This window comes from Styela clava, chromosome 5 (genome assembly GCF_964204865.1).
Source record: "Styela clava chromosome 5, kaStyClav1.hap1.2, whole genome shotgun sequence".
NCBI lineage: Eukaryota > Metazoa > Chordata > Ascidiacea > Stolidobranchia > Styelidae > Styela > Styela clava.
In genome coordinates this window covers 4,494,321-4,506,666 of record NC_135254.1, presented here as the reverse complement: position 1 = coordinate 4,506,666, position 12,346 = coordinate 4,494,321, and the positions used below count along the sequence as shown (strand labels likewise).

Sequence of the window (12,346 nt, the reverse complement as noted above, 5' to 3'; positions counted from 1 at the left end):
GACACCGGAACGTAGTAAGTACAGGCTATAATTTTATTCTAATTTTCCTTGTTTTAGTCCTATTACGAGTTCATGGACCAGCCAAGTGACTCCCATAGTATTTATACCTGAAATTATCGGTATAGCCTAACCCTATTCTGGTGTCTGCCATCTAGGTTCACATACCACAGGAGTACCAAATGTGAAACTTCTATATCGCACAAAAGGACTTGAAATATTCTTGTTTATCACTGCATACAACACTCTGGGTGCCGCGGTGATTGAACTTGGAGGTGGTGGGCATATGACCTGGGTTCTTTAATCAGACATGCCAACTTAATCAAGTCCAAACACTAGGCTAACAGGATGGTTGTATTGTCAATATATTAGATTTGGTGGAATCAATTTGGTGAAAACACTATTTATTCGCATTAATTCTTTATAAATTAAAATAATATGTTGATTCAACTGGCATTTTTATGTCAGTCACAATACCTGAAAATTGTTTGGACAATTTGTAACAGGTTATACCCGAATGGGACCTCCAGAAATATGCGCACCAAGATGGCGCACAACCTGAACATAGTATGTGTGTACCGGTTATGATTCAGGTTGTGCGACATCCTGTTGCACATACTTCTGGAGAACCCCCGAATGCCCATTGGTTCATACTTTCTATTTCTACCATGGGTCCTTATTGCTATCCACAATTAAATATAATATTAATCTAAGTTTTAAAGTTGTTCTTATGCACTTTATTATAATATTTTTATGGCATATTGTATACTTTTCCCCTAGGTTCCCCACTGCTACTGTATATACCACATTCCAATAGATCTATACAATTGTTCTGATCTCCTAATTACAAACCACCACTGTATATATCTATCAAAATCCTATAGCATTTTCATGTTTTATTTTTATAATTACGCAACCAAGCCAAGTTCTGTAGAATATGAGGTAATACCGAAGTATGAACCGAGATGCCGGACACCATAACGTAGTATGTGTACCAGGTTAGGCCATAATTTTAGTAACAGATAGTATGGGAGTCACCTGGCTCGTTCTCGAACTCGTAATACAACTGAAATAAGGGAAATTGGAATAAAATTATGCCGTAGTATTTGTTACTGAAATTATGGCCTAACCTGGTACACATACTACATTCCGGTGTCTGCCATCTTGGTTCGCATACTTAAGGAGTACCTATTATGAAGCATTTGACAATATACAAATCAAAGAGTTCCATCAAAATAATTTTATGGAAATATGTGACTTTGTATATTCTTGCACATCAAAATTAATTTGTCTATGTGCTCAAGTGTATTTTATGTGTTTTCGGACAAATTTAATATAAAAGAATGTGTTAATAATTCATAACATTTATAACAATTATATTATATATTTCATAACAATTATGATCTAACCCTACAGGAGTATCGTGATTTCTGACTTTAAATCAATAATAATTCAGGAAATCTGCTTTCAGTTGACATTTCAATAACATTGTTTAATAAATAAATTGTATACCAAATTCAAACATTTTTATTCCTGGATATACCCAACATGATGGAGTATTAAGAATGTCCAATCTGATTCGAATCAATATTCAAGAAACAAGAACCTCATGTTCTTTACTGAACATTAAGAATATGTTCAAAAATGCTGTTTCCAATACTAGATTGTTGATTTGGCCAATCCCTACACCAGCAGTGTGCAACCTTTAGAAATAACTGGGTGAAACCGTAGGCCGCAACTTATTTAACATATGCTTTTTAGTTGTTGCAGGCACAAAATTTTTGGTTATTGATCCTATGACATGCGTAGTTCGCTTTGCACAAGCTAGCTATTAGGGCATTGTAACCTCATAGGCATAGATTGGACTCGGGTATAGGCTTCACAACGCAAAGTAATTGGAATTACTAAATTAAAAACTCCTATAGTTGGCTGCACCCGCACATCAATCAAAATTGGCACCCCCAATTGCTATAAAACCTCAAAATGCTAAAACAGCGTGTCACAGATGTGCAATATTCCAACTTTGCATTTTCCTTTTTCTTTATAAAGGTTCTATTCAGTTAAACATTCGTTTGAGAAACTGCTCCAGTGTTGACAAAAACGGACCCGAAATTGGACTCCCTGATAACAAAATTTCAGATAATTTGAAATTGACAAAAATCTATCAACTAGGACGCGAGAACAACAAAATCACAGGCGTTTCCAAAAATCTCGAATTCAGGGCCATCTGATTTTAAATTATGACTCAAGACTCCAATACTAACGAGCTCCATTTAAAATCCCTGACTTTGGGCCCGAGGTCGGTAATAAGGTTGATGCATGAGCACAATGTGAAACCAGTTTGCGTAGAAGATCATGCCCCATACCCAAATGTTAGGGACGCTACATTAAACCCTTTCGAGTGTTTCTTGTCTAGAGCGGTGGTTTTTTCAATCTCCATGGAAGAGCGGAACCCCAGTTATAAATCAACTGTCAATGTCAGCCTTGTGTGGAGTACATTGAATTAATTAGATATATTTTTCCAATTCTGAGCTAAACACAAAAGGAACATACAAGTATTTTCTCCAACTTTTCGAAATGCGCACCCCTGTTTGTTTATCTTATATTTGACAAACCCCCATGCTAATAAGCCATATCAATTTCTATGTCAAACCAGCGAGAAAGGATGAACAACACAAACAATGTTAATATGATGGATGAGGTTACTTTTCACTGCATAATTTATCAATTTTTGAAGTAATTTGTGGCAAGCAAACTCGTAGGTTCAACTCTATTGCAAGTCTCGACCCGTATTTTGTCATCATATTGGCAAGAACTGCTGCCTCGCACATAAAATTATTATTGCCTTTTCTGAGAGCGATGGATATTCGTCTGCAGCGCTCAATCAAGATGATGCAAAGGCTTTCTAGTTAAAGCCAATCATTAAAGATAGATCAGACTCTTTCCATATAGTTGCGGAACCCCTGTGCAGTCATCACTGACACCCAGAGGTCCGCAGACCCCAGTTTGGGAAACCCAGGTCTACAGCTTTGTGTGGAGTACTTTGTATGAACCAGATATATTTTGTCAATACTGAGTTTCGATAGAAACACAAGGAATAACAAGAGTAAGGGGCGCTCCGGAAGTATGTGTACCAATATGGAGGTAACTAATTTTGTTTGCCTACATTACATCAAGTTGTGTAAAGGGACTGAAACCTATGGGCAGGGGGTATATCCCCTTGGCTAACATGGACAGTCCCCAAACTCGTAATAGAACTAAAATAAGAAAAATCTGAATGAAATTATGAACCTGGTACACATACTACGAGAGTACCCTTTGAAGGAACATAAACTTCCTCCCTATTGTAATATAATAATTGTCTGGGAAGTAGTCTTAGGGGGATTCCCCCTCATGTATAACTGTCTCATCACTGGTAGTATCGTCAGTGAGCACCATTTCAGATTCATTCTCTGGTTTTTCAGTCTTCACTCTCAGATATCATCAGCATTTCTCTTAAAATGTCATTTTCTGTTTGCAATCGGGATAATTCTTCGTAATCTCTGAGATATTGCTCATCATCAACATCCGCAGCATGCCTCATAACAGCAGCCATGTCATGGATCTGAAACATGGAAAGATAATCAATGTTTTTTAAGATAAACCTGCCATCTATTTTGTTTTGAAATAATTGAACCTTTAGCGCCACCATGTGGCTGAATTCTTTTGCTTGAATAATTATTGTCAAACCTCCAGCATTACTTATGACAGGATTGCCAAGTAAGAAAGATTCCAGTCCTTCAACTAATAGTAGCCCATTACATATTGTTTGATATCAATGGCAAATATATAATAAACTGAACTTGATTAATCAAGATGCCTATTTCAGAAATCACGTAGTGTGTGTACCAGGTTCGAATTCCAATTTTTCTTATTTTAGTTCTATTACAAGTACGGGGACCGTCTGTGTTAGCCAAGTGAATATCCCCCCTGCCCATAGGTTTCAGTCCCTTTACACGACTCGATGTAATATAGGCCATAGGTTCTCAAAGTGCTCCGTACGGAGCCCCAGGGCTCCGTGAAAAAAACCCAGGGGCTCCGCGAGCTATTCGATTACTTTTCAAAATACTGAATTGGCTAATACATAAACTATACAAATTGCAATCGTATTTTTGTGATCTTGGGATTTGTCAAGCTTGATTTTGTTTTTTCGCACTCACGAGCAAGATATCGCCGTTTGAAAAATCATAAGGTCGGGGCAAAAACGAAAGATTAAAATTTATTTCATTGCATGCGGCTTCGTCGGTAGTTTCTGAATGGAAAAATAGGAACATCGCGCACACAATTGACTGTGTTTCGGTTTCGCAGTTACTACGACGAATACCCGAAGAAAACCCAACATAACACCAAATTTTGTGATTTACAATGTCTATGAAAGCGTTTTTAATCTGACGTGAGTCTGCTGAAACAAAACTTATAGTGTTATCTTCCATTTTTCCGCCATGCTGACGAAAACAATCGGCGATCGTAACAAAATGCAATCGAGTATGTTATTAGCGGCCATTTAAAAATGTCTAAAGGAAAAAGATCCGACCCCTAATTTATTAACATGTTTGTCAAGTGTCAAATTTACAGCTTTAGTATATATAATTTATTTTTGACATTTAGATTCATTTATGACTTGTATTAACCCTATTAAAAGAGGTCTAGCATTTAAAATAAGTACAGTACTTTTAACTTACTCATGAATATTATTCGGAAAGTAACTATTTTAACATTTATTTTGGGGCTCCGTGAATAACAGTCAACTTTTTCAAGGGCTCCGCAACACCAAAAGTTTGAGAACCCCTGATATAGGCGAACAAAATTAGTTACCTCCATATTGGTACACACCAGGGATGGCCAATATCGAATAGTTCACTATTTCGAATACATTCGAAATTATTTTTTTCGAATATGAAATTTCGAATACTTCGAAAATAAAATCCACTAATTGAAGCTCATCTAAATGTATGTAGGAATTTCCATATAATAAGCAATGGAATAACTGCTATCTACAAGTTAAACCTAGCTATATTACCAGGCCTTTCATATTTGCAGATTATTGCAGTATATATTTTATATACCACGAGTAATGTTAACAGAATTGAATTAATACGGCAATAGTGGTATCGATGATGGATTTGAATATTTGCGTAACACAAAATCATCTTAGTAAAACGCCCATACTTTTAAATACCAACCATTATCCGAATTATTTGCCAAAAAGTGGGATAAAGTATGAGTTATTTTTCCGACTTGTGACAACTTTTTCGTGAGTACAAAAATACGAATCAAAAATTAATTATATTCGGGAACTTTACCACACTTTTAAGTCCGCAGATCGCCGTTGTATGTTTGAGTAATAATACTTTTATTATTTTATAAATATGAAAATAGGAATCAAAAACTATTTATAATTGGGTAGTTTACCACACATTCTAAGTCCACAGATCGCCGTTGTATTTTGTAAATACGAAAATAGGAATCAAAAGTTAATATTAATCGCGAGTTTGCCACACAATTTATGTCCACAGATTGCCGTGATATTGTGCCGAATATATTTAGTTTTTGATTCTTATTTTACGAAAAATTGTCACAAGACGGAAAAAAAATTTATACTTTATCCTCGCTGTTGGGAACTAATTTGGATAATGGTTGCCATTGGTTTGTATTTAAAAGTATGGACTTTTTACTAGGATGATTTTGTGCTGCGCAAAATATTCGAATCCATGACCGATACCACTATTTAAAATGCCTGACCGTGTTAATTTAATTCTATTATCACAACTCAAATGTTGGTAAATCGGGCAGTTCACCACACATTTTAAGGCCACAGATCGCCGTTGCATTTTAGAATTATAATAGTTTTATTATTTTGTAAATACGAATCCGAAATTAATTATAATTGGGCAGTTTACCACGTATTTCATGTCCACAAATACCGTGGTATTTGGTATTAATACTTCCATTATTTTATCAATATAAAAATGGGAATCAATATTTAATAATATCGGTCAGTTTACCACACATTTTATGTCCACAGATTGTCGATACAACCATGAGTTACATTGAACAGAATTAAATTAATACGGCATGACATTTTAAATGCTGGTACCAGTCATTGATTGGATTATTTTGCGCAACAAAAAATCATCCTGGTAAAGGATCGATACTTTTAACTATCGTTATCAGAATTATTATGACTTGTTTTTCCAACTTGTGACAATTTATTGGATATCGTAACAATGACGGCTATAAATACCGTATTTCCCGGCTAAGAAGTCCACAAGGCAAATAGGACGATGTCTATTTTTAGCACTCAAAAAAGTTTTTTTCCATACAGGCCTCCAATAAGACGGGTAGAAAAATTGTGTCCCTGTTGTTCAGTTATGCTGATATGCGCTAATAATTTTATATGTTTAGAACCAGATCAAGTTAGTTTGGTAGAACCATACTTACAGAATTAACTATTTTTAACAATTGAGCGGTAAATTTAAGTTGTAAAACGGCAATCATTTTGGACAACCTATTAACCCGAATGTTGAAATAATTTTGGAATGTGATAAGTAATACACTGTACGTCCACGGGTTATTTCACAGCTGTGTTTTCCTGTCCCTGTCGTGTTCTGCTGAATCGGCAAAATGAAGGGGTTACAAATCACTTTCTCGGTGGCCGTGTTTCTCATATTAAAGTAACCATAACCGGTCTGCGATTAAATATCATGATTGGCAGACCCTAAGACCCAAATATAAAGTTACACAAATCATGCTTGAGAAGACTCATGCGAATAAAAACAGACCACATAGAACTACATATTTTCTCAATTAGACGCCCCCCTAGAAAAGCGACTTATTGCCGGGAAATACGGTAATTGTCAATTTTTCGACGTAATGGAAATGAATTTGTAAATTAAAAGCCTCGTAAACGAATGTCGGCAATGTCCACCCACGCAAACGTGCAAATGTGTCGCAACACCATGCGACGTACGGTCGCACAGAATATAAACAATCAAAGTGCCGATCGTCATTACAATACGTGAGACAGCGTAAAAAGTCGTTTGAAGATTCCTATAAAACGAAACACCACGATTACGGCGAAAAGTGGCTACTATTCGGAATTATTCGAAAAACAGCCGAAAAGGTATTTGAATACTTTGATATTCGAATACATTCGAATATTCGATTCGTTTTGGACAACCCTGGTACACACTATTTCTACTTTAAGATTATACATAAAAATGCTCAATGTTATGCAAGGTTACTCTCACAATTTGCCATGCCACAATTTTGTGGTGGTCAGAGTACACATATTTAACATCAATCCAAAGAATCAAATTACCACTAAACTGAAATGTGCGACCAGAATTGTGGGCCAGGCTAACTGAACTGTGGAACGGTATAACCAAGCACTACAACCATGGATGTAGCCAGGGGGTGGTTTTGGGGGTCGGAACCCCCCCTCCCCTTTCAAAATGTAAAAAAAAATAAAAGCATCTTTCTGTATCATACATAGCAATATTCCGTAGCTTGAAACGCTTGTTACAAGTTTTCTGGCGTTCGACCAGACCCACTACCTGTTCCGATCTAACTTGACAAATAGAAATTTCAGAACCCCCCCTTTCTGGCTACGCCCCTGACTACAACATATTTGTGGACTAGAGTAACCTTGGTTTCAATACCTTATCAATGAGTTCCATATTATCTTCTTGATATTGTTTTTCTGCTTGATAAGTGTTTTCAGTGATCTGGATGCTGAAAACGAAAGATATAAAAATAATTATAAATGCTGCTAAGTCACGGTTCATTGATTTTGTTTAAATATTTGAATCCAAGTAAAACTTCATAATTATTCTTTGTGAATATTATTCAGCTATACGGCTTTGGATTTTTACTATTAATTTACAAATACTATAATGCAGGGGTGCGCAACCTGCGACTGGCCCATGGGCCAAATGCGGCCCACAAGAGGGCAATTTTGAATGGTGTACGGACCGCGAAATCAGTTTTCAATTAAATTTAACTCGGTACGTGCGAGTAATTCCAATCCCTGTGCGTTGCGAAGCCAATACCTGAGTCTAGTTTATTCATGCCTACGACTTTACAATGCCGTAACAGGTTTCGCCCAGTTATTTCTATCTGGACCTCCTGTATTAAAGGTTGCACACCCCATGCTATAATGTGATCTTCTTAGTTTTTAGAATTGTCGCTCCAATATGCCTAATCCACTGGTTCTCAACCTTTTTGGTGGAGTGGACCCCATTGGAACATTCCATAGGCTCAAGGTACCCCAGTACAATACTTAACACTAATACTTGCAAAACATAGTAAATTTGAAGTGTAGCAGGTCTGATAATAATGTTTAACCCAATTTTAAGTATATTTTGTTCTGAATACAGTACAAGTATTCGATATTATTCAAACAATATATAGAGTGCCCATAAAGTCGTGAAATTTTTTAAAATTGGAAAGAAATTTATCGATACCATATATTGTTACGGCCCTCACAGATGTATTAATTGAAGTAACAATATTTAAACAATTACCGATTTAAAAAAAAATGGTCAAGATATATTGAGAACTGACTTCACAACAAAATTGAAATTGTAAAGAACTTCATGGACACCCTGTACATATATTATATAGACTGTCGTATTTGAATGTAAACTTTTGGAGCCGCTGCACTGAACTGGCCAAAACCTAGTATAAAAACCCTAATTTGCCATTTCTATGGGAAATAGGATTGTTCGTATTAGAACCATAAGGTATTCTGAAAGACTGAAACTTAAATTAAATGTTTATTAGTAATAAAACAGCCATTTCATAGTAAAACAATAGGCTTCCCTGTCCCTGAGATTATGAAATACATTGACAAGATCCACATACTTTTGGTGCTCATTTGGTAAACTTCATCATCTGCTGTCTGTACTTGGCCATGATAAGTTCCAATGCGTTCTGGTGGTCGGTCAAACTTTGTCGCAATTCATCGTTTTCATGTTGTAGGGACCGAATTGCATTATTTTCTTGCTGAATACCTTGAAGATAAAAGTGAGTATAGAATACATAATTTTGTTTCCATCAGAACTATTATTTGAGATTTACATTAATAATATTTACATCTTTTGATCGGTAATTACATTTTTTCTCTTCAAAACTTATACCATTTAAAGAAGGGGTCTGCAACGTTTTTTGTCGGTTGGCCATATAACCAACTTCATACAGTTAGCCGGGCCACACAAAAATTAGTTAATCCATGCAAAAATAGCAAAAAAAGAGCGGCTGCGGCTGTTACTCAGCCTTCCAGTAATAAATACACAAGGCAAAACGGTGAAAGGTTCAACGTGGTGACGAGAGTAAAGAGCATGTATTTTTTTCCCAAATGAGCGGCTATTCAAAAACAAACTGTTGGTTTCGAATTTTATGCTTGATGGGGAGAATCCGAGCGTTGTCAAGGGCCACACTGAATGGCTTGGTGGGCCGGGTTGTGGCCTGCAGGCTCCCTATTGCGCACCCTTGATCTAAAATAACCACTGATTTTAGACTAGTTCTTAATTAATTTCAAATTGAATTTTTCTGTTCATGCAGAGTTTAGTACAAAATAGGAAACGATCAATTAATGTCCGGAAATATCATACAGGCAAGTTAAGATAATAGAATAAATATTGCGTTACAAACATGAGCATAGCTAGTACTGGTTTTTGTAAAATTTGTCGTACTCGTACCTAAGACTAAAGTAGACCTTGGTCTGTGTCCAGCAACTTTGTTCAGTTCAATCAAATTTTCTTGATATGTGTTTCTCGCTTTCATCTCGTTCTTGAGAGTTGAAGCCTGTTTGGCAAGACTTTCAGCAGCGCTGTCATGATCCTGGGATAATAGATGAAAATAAAAGACTAATCTTTTGAAAGTGTATGTTCGAAAGCAATGATTAAGTTTTTCGACTGTTACAGTGTTGCCCACATACAGCCCACATACATACAGTTGAATGTTAAAAATATTTCTAATTTGACGAGGACAGCATTACGTGGACACTATTTTTATGATCTGTGCCTTTAAAATATTTAAAAAAAAATCTAACCAGAAAATAAGATTCAAAATCATTAGTTAACTATTGTGTATCCAGGGCCCTGAGAAGTTTAAAATAATTCAAAATACTATGGAGCCACTTTTCCCAACCAAGGTGGAATTTTCTGAATTTGGTGCGGAACTCTTTATCATTACTATAATACTGATTTGATTATGACATTATAAACTACTTGAAGTGTAGAAAAAGCTGGAGTGTGACTTGTGCACAACAATAAGAATACCGTATTTGCTTGTTTTGTAGCCCGGGCCCATATTTTTTTAACAAAACTCACTAACCGGGCCCTTATTCAAACCAGCCCTTATTCAGGCACGGGCGCTTGATGACTTAAATGGGAATAACGCAAATTTTGACTTTTACTACGCACCCCTGGTATAAATCCGCAAAAGAAGAAAAGTTTTGCGACGCACTTGGGCGTCGCATGCCCAGTTTGAGAACCACGCTGTTATGTAATTGGACGCCTAATGCGTGAGTATTATCTACCAGCGCTTCAAATTTAACAGCGTTGTGACAAAAGCGCTTCCCATTTCCTGTTGTTCTTTACCACTGAAAAATCAGCTTTTACATCGGGCGGGTATTCAAGCACCGGCCCTCATTTATTTTTATGTTTGTTCACACGGGCGGCTATTCAAATGGGCCCTCAATCAAGATCGGGCGGTCAAACGAGCATATACGGTATATTAAAGCTAATTTACATATCAACATTACATAATATGGGATTAGTTAGCAAGTTTTCTTATTTGCTTTAGATACATGGTATTTTAAACCTTTAAAAACAAATTAGTAAAACAATTAACTTTTCTAACCTTGGGTTTTTGAAAAATGTTGATACTTTTGGTACTCGGTAAACTTCATCATCTGCTGTCTTTGCTTGGCCATGATAAGTTCCAATGCGTTCTGGTGGTCGATCAAACTTTGTCACAATTCATCGTTTTCATGTTGGAGAAATCGGATCGAAATATATTCTTGCTACCTTGAAATTAAAAATGCAAATTTATTTACCATATGAGATTTTACGCAATTTATTTACAGTGCAATTTGGTACTCCTGTAGTATGCGAACCAAGATGGCGGACACCAGAACATACTACAGGAGTACCTGCAATTTATTTCATGCAGAATGCAAAAACTTTTGATTTGATCAAGGTTTTTATTTCTGATTTCTAAGCAAGACAATAGACAAGCACCCATGAAACATTCGCTTGATACTAGGCTGATTAGAGCTGATCTAGAGGTTCGACCCAGTCCATTACCGAAGTGTGTAATGTCTTGCTATTGCCTTATCTAACTAATCCTTACTTAGGATTAGCTCACTGGTGGGCCAATAATATGATAGAACCACAAAAAAAGTATATGAATGCAAGGTTTTCATATTCAAAATTTCAATATCCTGAATCAGACCCAACTATGATAGATTAGAATAGGAAATGTAAGATTGGACAATAACAGTACAGAACCTAAAATGGGAGAAAAGAAAGAAATTCATATTAATTGCAAGGTTATTGATCCGATTGATTTAGTTGTTTCAGCCAGGACATTTTGGACAAATTTACTTTAAACCATTTAAATCTTATTTTGTTTTCATTGCATCAAATATTTAGTTTCAAGTGTTTGTCTTGGAATGTCACAAATACGAAGAGTGAAAACAAGAGTTAGAAATCTTGATATAAAACATCTTTCATACCCAAGACTAGAGTAGAGTCCATGTCCAGCAACTTTATTCATTTCAATCAAATTTTTTTTGATATGTGCTCCAGGCTGAGTTGAAAGCAGTTTAGGAAACCTCCATAGTCCTGAAATGGAGAGAATAATGATAAGAAATATAACTTCTTGTTTTCAAACTCCCGACACAATCACTTTAATTGATACAAATCACGGCGCATTGAAATAAAATATTGATTTTATTACAGTATCAACATTAAATTATGACAAGTCTTCAAGTACCGTACAAGTTTTACATTTCATGCACATTTGATCCATACTACCCAAAAACCAGGCTTGTCCATCGACCATCGGACATATTTTTTTGTCTCATCCCACCCCATGGGATTTCGATTGGTATACAATTCAATAAAAATTGTTATTTAGGTTTGGCGAAAAACAAACTGTATTTAGATAGATAGTTTATTTCGAACTCCATAACAAACATAAATTAAAAATGGAGAATTCTGGAGGGCAAGCAATACCTATAAAAAAGTTTAAAACATGAGAAGTATCTCATGTGCCTGCCCACCAGCACGCACACAAAAAC

General features: G+C 35.9%; 1 protein-coding gene across 4 annotated transcripts in view; it reads right to left on the bottom strand.

Moving 5' to 3' along the window:
• The window catches only part of LOC120344644 (FGFR1 oncogene partner 2 homolog), a 254,399-nt gene that overhangs the window by 187,630 nt on the left and 54,423 nt on the right, over positions 1–12,346 (bottom strand). Inside the window, exons 2-3 of one of the 4 annotated variants that reach the window (XM_078112955.1) lie at positions 11,780–11,888; positions 10,903–11,069 (exon numbers count right to left, since the gene is read on the bottom strand). The exons of 1 other annotated variant lie outside the window; for it this stretch is intronic. The gene's annotated coding sequence lies outside the window, so the exon portion shown is untranslated. The remainder of the gene's footprint in view (positions 1–10,902; positions 11,070–11,779; positions 11,889–12,346) is intronic. 2 more of the 4 variants (XM_078112956.1, XM_078112957.1) reach the window with 2 other exon arrangements.